General features: G+C 42.4%; 1 protein-coding gene across 1 annotated transcript in view; it reads right to left on the reverse strand.

Annotated features, from left to right (window-relative positions):
- PLXNB2 (plexin B2) overlaps positions 1–12,391 on the reverse strand; it is a 354,483-nt gene that overhangs the window by 110,446 nt on the left and 231,646 nt on the right. The gene's annotated exons all lie outside the window — the stretch shown is intronic.

Here is a 12,391-nt window from a genome sequence, read left to right on the forward strand (position 1 = left end):
ATTGGGGTGGGGGTTGGCATAGCACTGACATTTTCAACAGCAGCTATGTTTCTTATAATGCACAATTCTGCCATTTATTTATTTTGCTTGTCCCTCCCCCCCCCAAAGTGTATAACCTCCTCCCCCACCTTCCGCTTCTACACCAGGAGTTGTTCGAAGTGGCTTACAAATAGCAACAAAAACCAACAAACAAAAACCCAATGATTAAAGCACAAATTATTGAACTAAAACCGCAGCCCACATCCCTCGCCCCTGCAAACCAGAATTCACAGTCAATTTTTCTGCACTCCCTGGTGGGCAGGAAACATTGCAACAAAACACCACCACCACAAACTGGCTTATAAGTATAAAACCAAATTTACTAGAATAGCAGCTAGAATAGAGATAGACTTGTAACCATTCAAACAACAAACATACTAAGGTGCCATGTGCAAGACAAAGCCTGGAGATACAGTAAACATGGAGTGGATAAATGTACAACTCTATCTTAACAAGTTACATGTGCAGTAAATGTTATACGGATTGGATAAATGAACTGTTCAACAAGTAGTGTAAGTCCAATCACAGAACAGCAACCCCGTGCCGCCACAACGGCAAGGGTAACACAGCGGAGAATATGAAAAAGTTTTTCAAAGCTTTTTCAGAGATTGAACTGGATAAGATGTTCTTCAATGGGTCTTGAGTTGGAAACACAAAGCCGTATGCATGGATCAGATCAATCACGGGAAGGCAAATCAAAGCCACCACCCTGGTGAGAATAACGCAAGTGGGCAAAAGGAGACCTGCTCTCTGGATATATTACAGGTTTCGCTACACACTTCATCAGTCCGAAAAGCCAGTAATACAAAATGGTTTGCTCAGGATAAAGAAAGTATTCACAGGCACCACAGCTGGAACATTGACATTGAAATGGCCTGGTTCACACAACATACTAAACCAAACTTTGGCTTTGCACAAGGGTACATACGGGCTCTTGGGAGAGGAACTTGTAGCTGCCTTGCTCTTCCCTGCCACACAAAGCTAAGCCAAGGTTTGGCTTAGTGTGCACTCTGAACTGGGGTTTGCGGTTAAACTCTCTCCTCATTAACCCTAAACGGTAACCAAGAACAAAGGTTACAGCTCGTGGTTAGTGAGGCCATCTCTTAACCTCGGTTTAGCACTCAGTGCAGCACAGTGCAGTAGCAAAAAGGACTGGGGTGAAGCAAAGCACATGCCAAGCTCCTCTCCAGGAGCCCAGGAATCAACATTTGCCCTTAATGTGTTGCCCGAATAAGGCCAACATGTATGCCATGCTTTGACTTTAACTCAGATAGCAGCAAATGACTTATGTTTCTAAAAACCAGCTGTGTTGCTCAAATGACAGCTAGCATTGCTTATGAGAAGACGTGGCTCTCTCGTTTACTACCACCTTAGCAGTGTGTTTACAAAATAAAAAATTCACCATGACATCACATAGCATGTCCATGACTACAGCCTGCACCCAAAAAAATCACGCATCCACTGTTTCGTGGGGCTGCAATGGCGCAAAAACGTGGTTACAAAGCATGGATTCACATGGATCCTCAGGATTTTTGCATTGGGTCACTTCACCATCAGATCACATAGCATGTCCATGGCTACAGCCTGCACCCAAAAAATCATGCATCCACTGTTGCGTGGGGCCGCAACAGTGTAAAAACATAGTTACAAAGCATGGATCCACATGGATCCTCAGGATTTTTGCATTGGGCTACCCCAAACTCACCATCAAATCACATGTCTGTGGCCACAGCATGAACCACAAAAATCATACATCCACTGTTTCGTTCAGAATATTTTTTTTCCTTGTTTCCCCCCTCTAAAAACTAGGTGCGTCTTATTGTCAGGTGTGTCTTATGGAGCGAAAAATATGGTAGTTTAAAGGTAAGCCAGCTTTCTCAGCTTAACTTCCAGCTGTAATCTACAGATAATCACACTGGCCTATCTTAAACGTATGTTTCAAGAACTAACAAGAGATGGTACACAGAATGATCTGATCATTCATGAAAAAGTACTACCCAGTAATGCTATTTTCTCAGTGCTGATTCAGTTCAAGTCCAAACATGGGAGAGTGTTGGAGCCCACACTCGGTTGGCACATCTAACACAGTGATCAGGGGCAGCCAATCTAACTCAAGCTATGTGGCCTTCCTCAAACTTGCCATACTTGGTTGCACCAAACCAATGCAAGAACCCATTGGGTAACCACTTAAGTAGTTTGCTAGACAACCTCCTTCTCTCTGCAGTCGCATGCAGGCAGCCAAAGCAGGATGTTCACTGAACTACTGGTTGGCTGTCCTACGTGGATTATGTACAACAGCACTAGTGTCTCTGTTCCTTTATTATTGCAAACATTTCTCAATCATGTTCTCTACTTCCAAAAGGCACTGAAGGAGTATGTAATGCAAGACTTGTGGATGCCAAAAATCTTGGTTAAAATTAGCTTCCTACACAAACATACACTCATGCATTAGCAAACCCGGTCTTCTTGCAGACCGCCAGGGTGGATAAAAATCAATTATTTTTTTAAAAAATAATAATTAAAAAATTGATTTTAAAAAATATTAAATCAGATTTTTTTTTATTTAAATCAGATTTTTTTAAATTTAAATTGGATTTTTAAAATAAAATGTTTTGGAGGAAAAATCTTACTAAATATAGTTTTCTATTTAAGTTAGATTATAGTCCAAAGGCTATTCATCAGGAAATAAGGATTTAAGTTTTTCATGTGTGCTAAAACTCACTCTAAGATTTTTGTTTTTTAAAATTGTCTAACCACATCAGTTAACAAACATGGATACACATGCTATAATGTTATTGATTTAGTTAAACAAATTGTTTAAATTGTTATTAAGGAAATGATTATTTTTCTCCGTCCAATAAAGCACAGCAGAAAAGTTGTCCAAATATAAAGAGTTAACTTATTAAACTTCACAATAATTTCATAATTATCTGTCTATGCATTTCTAATAGTATAATCAAATCAGTAATTTTTGATATAACTGTAAAAACTACTCTGAAAATTTATTATTCCAAAAATGAAACCTTCATCTGGTTGTAAATATTAAGATTATACCAGCAAGAATGAGTCTTTCTGTAAAAAAAATAAAAATTAAATCAAGTCTTACTGACTAGTGATTTAAATCAAGTCTTACTGACTAGTGATTTAAATCATGATTTGATTTATATCAAATCCACCCTGCAGACCGTGTACTCCAAATCCCAGTTTTCTTCTTCTTTTGAGCAGCCTGCTTCTGCTGCTCTGATACCTTTCTGCATCAACAATTGCTTGAGACCCAGCTGGTTTTTTACTAAGCTCTAATATACAATCAATAAAGCCCGATTAATGAACTCGCAAGCAACATCATACAGTGGGAGTACATGCACCTTCAGGAGCAACCAAGACTCCACCAGCTATTCCAGAACACTAATTCAATATGCATGCAAGTCTGGCAGGTGGTACGCTAGCAGCTGTGCCTGTGCCCATATTTAAAGCAGAAGAAACAAAGCAGGGAGAGTTCGAGGTGTGGGGAAGTCCAGGCTGGGTGGAAATTAGAGTAAGTTAGAGAAACCTGCAATTGGATTTCATGAACTTGACTGGATGTGGGGATTCCTGAGCACACATTCTGTGATGAGCCACAGAAATGCCCTTTCGCAAAAGATCCCCATACAAAAATAAAAATAATGACAGAAATGATCACCTGCATTTTTAGGCAAAATCTGCAATCAGGCAAGCTGGCAGAAATATAGTGTCCTTTTCACAGATATTCCCCCTCCCCCAAATGCATATTCAGTTCTAATGTAATGATTTGCATGTGTAACTGCTTGGCAGACACTGTTCTGAATGATCTTCGGTAAAACGTTACGCTCGGACCAGCTCCGTGATGACTGAATTTCAAGAAAATTTAAACAGTGGTAAAGCTAAAGGTACCCCTGACCATTAGGTTCAGTTGTGACCGACTCTGGGGTTGCGGCGCTCATCTCGCTTTATTGGCCAAGGGAGCCGGTGTACAGATTCCGGGTCATGTGGCCAGCATGACTAAGCCGCTTCTGGTGAACCAGAGCAGCACATGGAAGCGCCATTTACCTTACCGCCAGAGCAGTACCTATTTATCTACTTGCACTTTGACATGCTTTCGAACTGCTAGGTTGGCAGGAGCAGGGACCGAGCAACGGGAGCTCACCCCGTCGCAGAGATCCGAACCGCCAAACTTCTGATCGGCAAGCCCTAGGCTCTGTGGTTTAACCCACAGCGCCACCTGCGTCCCTACAGTGGTACCTCGGGTTAAGTACTTAATTCATTCTGGAGGTCAGTTCTTAACCTAAAACTGTTCTTAATCTGAATCACCACTTTAGCTAATGGGGCCTCCCTCTGCCGCCACGCCGCCGGAGCACGATTTCTGTTCTCATCCTGAAGCAAAGTTCTTAACCCGAGGTACTATTTCTGGGTTAGCGGATCTGTAACCTGAAGCGTATGTAACCTGAGGTACCACTGTATTAGCTTTGAGGATTTCTCCGGTGTTTCAAGTGTTTCCACCCACCCACCTTTACCTTCCATAATACTATTGATGTTTTCTCTCCTCCATCACTTTAAATTATTTTACTCCATCCTGAGGTGGAGGAGGAGTTTATCTGGCGACCTAGAATGTACAGGGAAGGGCTCTTCCTCTCTCTGTGTTAGTAACCTCAGTGGTTTCCAAACCACAGATGTCCAGCCCCTTGCAAATAATGACAGGCCTGCAAAGCTATTATTCAGAGGAAGGGAAATCGGGGGAAAGACTATGTGATCCAGCAGTCTCAATTCCAATCATTAATCACCCAAGCATTCACAGCTGACATGCTGAGGAGAGGATTTGGAAAGCTCAAAGGAAGCTCGAGCCAGAACCAAAAGCTCTAGACCGGCAAAGACAAATGTCAGGCCTCAGAGACAGCAATTTAAGACAAGGAAACCTAACCTAGAAAGAGCAGGGACTAACACAAGGGTGGGTGTAAACAGCACAGGGCACCAAAGGAAAAAAACATCTTGTGGGGGGGAAGAGAATCTGGTTTTCTGTGCCAAAACAGAAGTCTTAAGTTGGCAGAAAAGTGAACTGTTTGCCAGAGCTGCCTGACTCATCAGTTCCACTGGCTAATGAGACCAAAAAAAGTCAATATCCAATCTGCAAGAAAGTTTCAGGCAGGAGAGGAAAGAGTCATATGCCTGTGCCCATATTGACATTTCTAACCACCCACTAATTCTGCTCCTTCCTGGCAGCGATCACTGTATTTTTATGACTAGATACATAAACGGGGGTAAATGATAGTGCACATAACTTCCCTTGGGGTCTTAAACCTGGCAGCTGGAGGATAAAAAACTATGAAGGCTTTAAGTTAAGGAGAGCACCTAGTAAAGCAGGCACAGATGACACACAACTGCAGCACACTTTATTATACTTTAACTTCGACAAAGGTCTGCCCAGGATACAGGAGACTTCTGAGCAACTTTGACAGCGGTCTCATCTCATCAAGCGTTTGTTTACCATAAACATTTGTCAGTCGCATTTCCTAAGGTACAGAGAACATAAAAGCAAAAATACCACAAAATAAAAAAGGAAGAAAGAAAGCCAGCACTGGAAAGCACGTGAGACTTAGAAGCTATGCCAGAAGCTAAGCAACAGAGATGCAGTGAACACCCCCTTCAAAAAAGGCCACAGAAACAGGGTATTATGCACTGCAAGAATAAGATCGCTCTGGAACAAACAGAGAGTTTGTCTTTCTAACTGCAGTAGTGGGGTCATAAAGGTCTTCTCTGGAAATGTGGAAGTTGGGTGGTTGCATGGTTTTCAGAGGCATGTTGGGCAATGAAACAGGCCAGACGACGGAGGCGCAATTATGACCACAGGTGAGAGCTCACAATTATGCCTGACCATGCGGAAGAAATCTTATTGCCAAAGTGAGGTCATGCACCACCAAGCTGCACTGGGTGCCTAATCGCTACCAGGCCCCACTTAAGATGCCGATTTTGGTGGGACCCAAGTATCTGAAAATGCATCTTTTCCATTTCCTACGTCTTAAGGAGAACCCTGCTCGTAGCTCAATCAACAGTTGCCATTCACTATGTGACACTATGTGCTTTTGAATTATGGTGTTGGAGGAGACTCTTGAGAGTCCCATGGACTGCAAGAAGATCAAACCTATCCATTCTGAAGGAAATCAGCCCTGAGTGCTCACTGGAAGGACAGATCCTGAAACTGAGGCTCCAATACTTTGGCCACCTCATGAGAAGAGAAGATTCCCTGGAAAAGACCCTGATGCTGGGAAAGATTGAGAGCACAAGGAGAAGGGAACGACAGAGGGCGAGATGGTTGGATAGTGTTCTTGAAGCTACCAGCATGAGTTTGACCAACGAAGAGTCACGAAGAGTCAGAAACGACTAAACAACAACAAATGTGACAATGCAGAGCAGGGCCTTCTCTGCTATGGCACCCTGCTATGGCTCCCTCCTACTGGATATGCTGTTGCCCCCATTGTTAACAGTTTGATATCAAGCTAAGATGTGTCTTTTCCATCAGGTCTACAGGGACGGCCAATTGAAAGATGTTTTTTCTGCTGCTGGATTAATGTGTTGCTACATCTATTGGTTTAATTTGGCTATGTTCTATTTGCCGTGTAGCATTTTAACGAAATGCTGTGTGCCCTGCGAGCCTTTGGCTTGAAAGATGGGTGGTGATAATAGCAAAAAGCATGCACTGCAGCCCTCCATATGCTGCCAGACTATATTCCCACCATCTCTGACCACGGGGCACACTGACTGGGGCTGATGCTGTTTTTTAAAAAAACACCACACAGACTCACAGTATCTACAATTTCATCAATTTCTTAAGTAGAGCCTAATCCACGAAAACCTGTGGAAAATTTCAAGTCTAGAAAGTACGTATATGTGGCAGGGGAAGGAGGGCCTAGACCAGGGGTCAGCAACATTTTTCAGCCGTGGGCCGGTCCACTGTCCCTCAGACCATGTGGTGGGCCAGACTATTTTTTTTGGGGGGGGGGGGGAATGAACAAATTCCTATGCCCCACAAATAACCCAGAGATGCATTTTAAATAAAAGGACACATTCTACTCATGTAAAAACACGCTGATTCCCAAACCATCCACGGGCCGGATTAAGAAGGCGATTGGGCCGGATCTGGCCCCCAGGCTTTAGTTTGCCTACCCCTGGCCTAGAGTCTAGACCCTCCTTGTCCAGTATATGATTAACAAGTGATATGGATGTATGCACAATGCCCTCCAATTTCTATTATTCTTCCCACTTCACAAATGGCATCATGCAAGAGATTCAGTGTTGTCCAGGGCTAGCCAGTGAGCTCTGCAGCTGCGTAAGAATGTGAATCTGGGTTTCTTGCAGCCAAGTTCAGCTACTGCATCTCAGGGTTTATCTACTTTTACCTTTGGGTCCTCTCTTTCCAGGTACAGTTCCATACTTAAAAGCTCAGTGTCCAAGAATTTATTTGATTTATTCGTTGCCCCAGAGTCCTGTCCCCCAGCAAAATTCCACTCTTTGGTGCTTAACTGGAGCAAACATCAGTTTGGGTTTTCTGTGGATTGACGTTTGCTCCAATTAAGTTTTAAAGAGCGGGTTTTGCCAGGGAAAGCTCTGGAGCAAAATAATAATAATAATAATAATAATAATAATAATAATAATAATAATAATAATAGTTGCAAGGACACAGAGCTTTAAAGCCCTTGTGTCTGAAAAGAGCAGAGGAAAAGTGTGGATAAGCCCTCGCTGATTCTTAAGCCATTCCTTCATCTGGGATTATGTGAGAAAGGCCTGTGCAAATGACAACACATCCTTCCGTTTTCAAGAGATGGCCCAGTTAAGAAGCCTTCACAGAGGTCCTCCTTTGGAGATGGGCATGCATACCATAACTGTCACACTGTGGTTTTCATGCATCTTTAGAAGTCATAAAATGGCACCCCATATGTTTAAGATGAAATGTGGGAAGTAGACCTGTGAGATTTGTCCAAGGGCACAGAGGCAACCTTCGCTGGAATCTGACACTGAAACTAATCTTTGTTATGCTTTGGCCCTGATGCCCTAAACCAATCTTTCTCTTCCACCCATATTTAAGTCCCCAGTTCCACAGCAGTGGAAGTTCAGGGTCCCTCTCAGAAATCTCACAGAACTGTGAACTATAAAGAGCCTTTGACACAGCACCTGATTAGCTATGCAGTCCTTTTCAGCACCAAACTCAAGCTGTGCACAATTCTTTCCTCCTCTCTCCAAAACTATCAAGGCCCATCACTTGCCCAGGACATCTGCTGGGATTAATTGAATTGCAAAGCGCTCTTTCCTGAAAAACCTGTTCCTTTCCTGCCTCCTTTCACACCCTGCAAGGGTAGACTGTTACTCATTTAAAATTCCATTTAAGTTCATTCCTTTTTGCAGGAGGAAACCCTTCAGAGTTAAGGTATTTCCAAGGGTCCCCAGTAAAGGAATGGCAGAATCAAGTTACAGAATAAAAATATGCATTAACGTGTTATGTACACCCTAAAAAGACCAAGGTTTCAAAGTACAGCAGCATTTTGGTGGTGCTTCCTCCTCAACAAAAGTCAGAAATGCCCTTCTTTTAAGGGTGGCCTAGTAATTGTTGCATGCAAACCATTGCAGATGGCATAGTAGTTTTATCCCAAACCCTTCACCTTCACCTTTAGGAATGAAGAATGCAAGCGAAACAAAAGAAACAGTGAAAGAATTTAAAATAGTTATTAAGATGAGGCAATTGTTTTCAATACAGTGCAGCAATAATATTTCTTTCCCCCCCCTGACCAGGCCAGTTTTAAGACTCAATAACATAATTACATGTTTCTACTAAGTCCTATAGCTAAACAGAATTCACAGAAGTGAACATGAAGGAAACGGAGAATGCAGAAAATGTCTCCAGAGAGCCAAGATCAGCTGGATATCCGAGCTTCAAAAAGTGCCATAACAAGCATTTTTCAGCTGCTGGGATCAAAATAATTTATAGCATTTTCTTCCTCAGGTGGGTTACACTGATTCAAAAGGAAAGCAGTGTGCTTTTAAGGAATGTGCCAGCAAGTACGGGCAAGGCAGGACGAGGGCATTCCCCAGGATTTTCTTTTTTACTCTTTAGTTGGAGGAAACTACTATTCTAGGTCTACCTCTCCGTAGTCCAGGCAGTGACATTCCACTCACATCTGAAACGCTCAGTTCTTTCCTGGCTCCCTTCAGTGTTCAATTAACCTTGCTGCCGCAAACAACTTCATATCCCAGTCCCACCCCACTCCACCCACCTAAAAAGCAAAATAAAAACAAATAATGAAGAAGAAACATTGGACTACACTCCAGCATTAGTATACCATTGCAGGGGGTTGGACTAGATTAGTGTTTCCCAAACTTGGGTCTCCAGTTGTTTTCGGACTACAACTTCCATCATCCCTAGCTAGCAAGACCAGTGGATGGTGGGAGTTGTAGTCTGAAAACAGCTGGAGAGCAGACCCAAGTTTGGCAAACACTTGGCTAGATGACCCTGGGAGCCAGTGTGGTGTAGTGGTTAAGAGCGGTGGACTCTTAATCTGGTGAACCGGGTTCGCTTCCCCGCTCCTCCGCATGCAGCTGCTGGGTGACCTTGGGCTAGTCACACTTCTCTGAAGTCTCTCAGCCTCACTCACCTCACAGAGTGTTTGTTGTGGGGGAGGAAGGGAAAGGAGATTGTTAGCCACTTTGAGACTCCTTAGGGTAGTTATAAAGCGGGATATCAAATCCAAACTCTTCTTCTTCTTCTTCCAACTCCACAATTCTATGATTCCTCTAACTCCCCCTTTCCACCCTACCAAAAAGATCAGTAGATCTGGGCTACTTTAAAGGGCTGGTGCAACACCCATGCTCTTACAGTCCTGCTTCCTGCAATATGGGTATAATAATGATGGATTTGTAGCAGCAAGGGGTAATTTAAAAAAATGAGTACCGTATTTTTTGCTCTATAAGACTCACTTTTTCCCTCCTAAAAAGTAAGGGGAAATGTGTGTGCGTCTTATGGAGCGAATGCAGGCTGCGCAGCTATCCCAGAAACCAGAACAGCAAGAGGGATCGCTGCTTTCACTGCGCAGAGATCCCTCTTGCTGTTCTGGCTTCTAAGATTCAGATTTTTTTCTTCTTGTTTTCCTCCTCCAAAAACTAGGTGCGTCTTGTGGTCTGGTGCGTCTTATAGAGCGAAAAATACGGTAATTAAAAAAATATATGTTTACAATCTCTTTTTTTAAAAAAAAAAAATGAAATAGGACCCGTCAGTCATAATAAAAATGAACTCCCACTTCGTTTTGGGATACCTTTTATCTAATCAGAACCAAAGGAAGATGGCATTTGCAACCTTTTCAGGTAAGGCGAGTTTGAAGTTTGTTCTGAAAAGCAATAAAGAGGGAGGCCGACCGCACCAGGGGGAGCATTCCACAGATGGGCAACCACCACTGAAAAGGCCCTCTTACAGGTCAGTGCCAACTGGGCAACCCTGGGGGCCAGCACCAACAAGGCCCTGCCTGCCAACTGTAGACACATGGGGCCTGGGCGACGGAAGCTATCATGTAACTGATTCTGCCATTCCCCATTACAAGTAATTCTGGTCACAGCTGTTATCTCAGTATACCATTTAGGTTGTTCCTAATGTAAGGTTAATGCAATGTTACCAACATCCTGGGCAAACGTGATATTGTCTCAGACCTGTGGCTGAGCCTATTTACTCTAGAAATCCCAAGGGACGGATTACTTGCACTTAAAAGTAAGTGTGAATTCTAGAGCATTCTACATGGACCCATTTTGGTATGGCTCATTTCACAGTCTGTTCTCATAGTTTGTCCTGTTACCAGAGCCCTGACAGGAATCAGCATTAGCTTCCCCCCCCCCCTTTTCTTCTTTTTTTTAGGTAATAAATTATTCAGATCCATTATGCACTATTTATTATAGAAATCAATCTGGATAAAAATCTGAAGAAAATGGCCAGGCTACTTCCTTTATTGTAACAAGTATCAGCATAAGTAATCAAATCTAGTCAGCCTGAATTTATTTCAAAGGGGAGGTGTGGGTATCAGAAAAGAAATACTAGATAATCTGAAGACCATTATCTCTGTGTATAATTCTGACAGTTAGCAGAGGAAAAACATATGCATACACAAAAGTAGGACCCCCTCCCCAAAGTATTATTTTAAAAAATAGGCGCCCTTATCCAGAGAAGAAATTCTGACATCAGTTTCTAGACTAGGAGCTGCCGGAGGAAAGAAAATACGCATCCAAATTATTGCCCACATGTGAATTTTGTTTATCTGTATTGTAATTTGATGCACATACCCATCCTATCTCAATATCACATGTAAATATACATAAACAGAACCAGATGCGGGAAAGAGGATTTCTAAGTTTGGAACTTCACGTCAACTTATGGAAATAATGTGTCACATCCATTAATACTACTTTATTACCAACCTCATCTTCCCTGGAGACTTGACATTCCATTTTGATAGCGGAAAAGAGCTCTGCGTTTTATGATGTTCCAGAAGAGCCATTATTGCACTGCTTCATAAGGCTAAGTGCATTGCCAAAAATATGCTTCGCAAGTCACTGCATTACCAAAAATATGGTTTCTGAACTAATATTTTGTTTAGAGTAGTTGTTCCACAAGTGTATAAACTGAACTGTCAGTGGCGGTAAGTGAAAATTAGTAATGCTTTGTTAATATACCTGAGCTCTTACATGGTTAATTAAGTTTGATTAATATGGCTGTGAGTCAGATCCTAGGGACTACCAATACTCTATTCCAGCCATTGGGAAAGGGCAGAAATTCTATGCTTTTCAAGAGAAGCAAAATATTCATGTTAGTTCTCCGCATGCACAGGATCTGTTTTCTTCACTAAAATCAACAGAGGGGGTCTACCTGTACAGGATGCCCATATCAGAGCACACAAAAGGATTTGGCAATGGTGTCCCATCTAAGAAACACTATTTCTTAATATTTCCATATAATAGGTTTGCAATGTACACCCACCATGATAGATGCCTTACGCATAAATGTTTTGAATCAATGGAAAACTGGTTTTAGTTATATCTGCTACTCACCGCCTAGTAAGCTGGTACTGGAAGTCACCTCTCAACATTTAGCATACAACTGTGGGCTCCTAGAAGACAGGAGCTCTGCCCACATCAAAGGGTAACATCTTAAAGACCACCTAGAATGGTGATGTGGGTTAAGTTTTCTACTTCCTCCAAGACATATATATATATATATAGACCCCTTTTAAAAGTCTACGGAGGGGAAAACAGGAAAATGATGACACGAGCTTCAAGTTATTTTAATGCTATGTAGAAAAACAGCCGCGTTTTT

The sequence above is a fragment of the Podarcis muralis genome, chromosome 10, assembly GCF_964188315.1.
Source record: "Podarcis muralis chromosome 10, rPodMur119.hap1.1, whole genome shotgun sequence".
In the NCBI taxonomy this organism is placed as follows: domain Eukaryota; kingdom Metazoa; phylum Chordata; class Lepidosauria; order Squamata; family Lacertidae; genus Podarcis; species Podarcis muralis.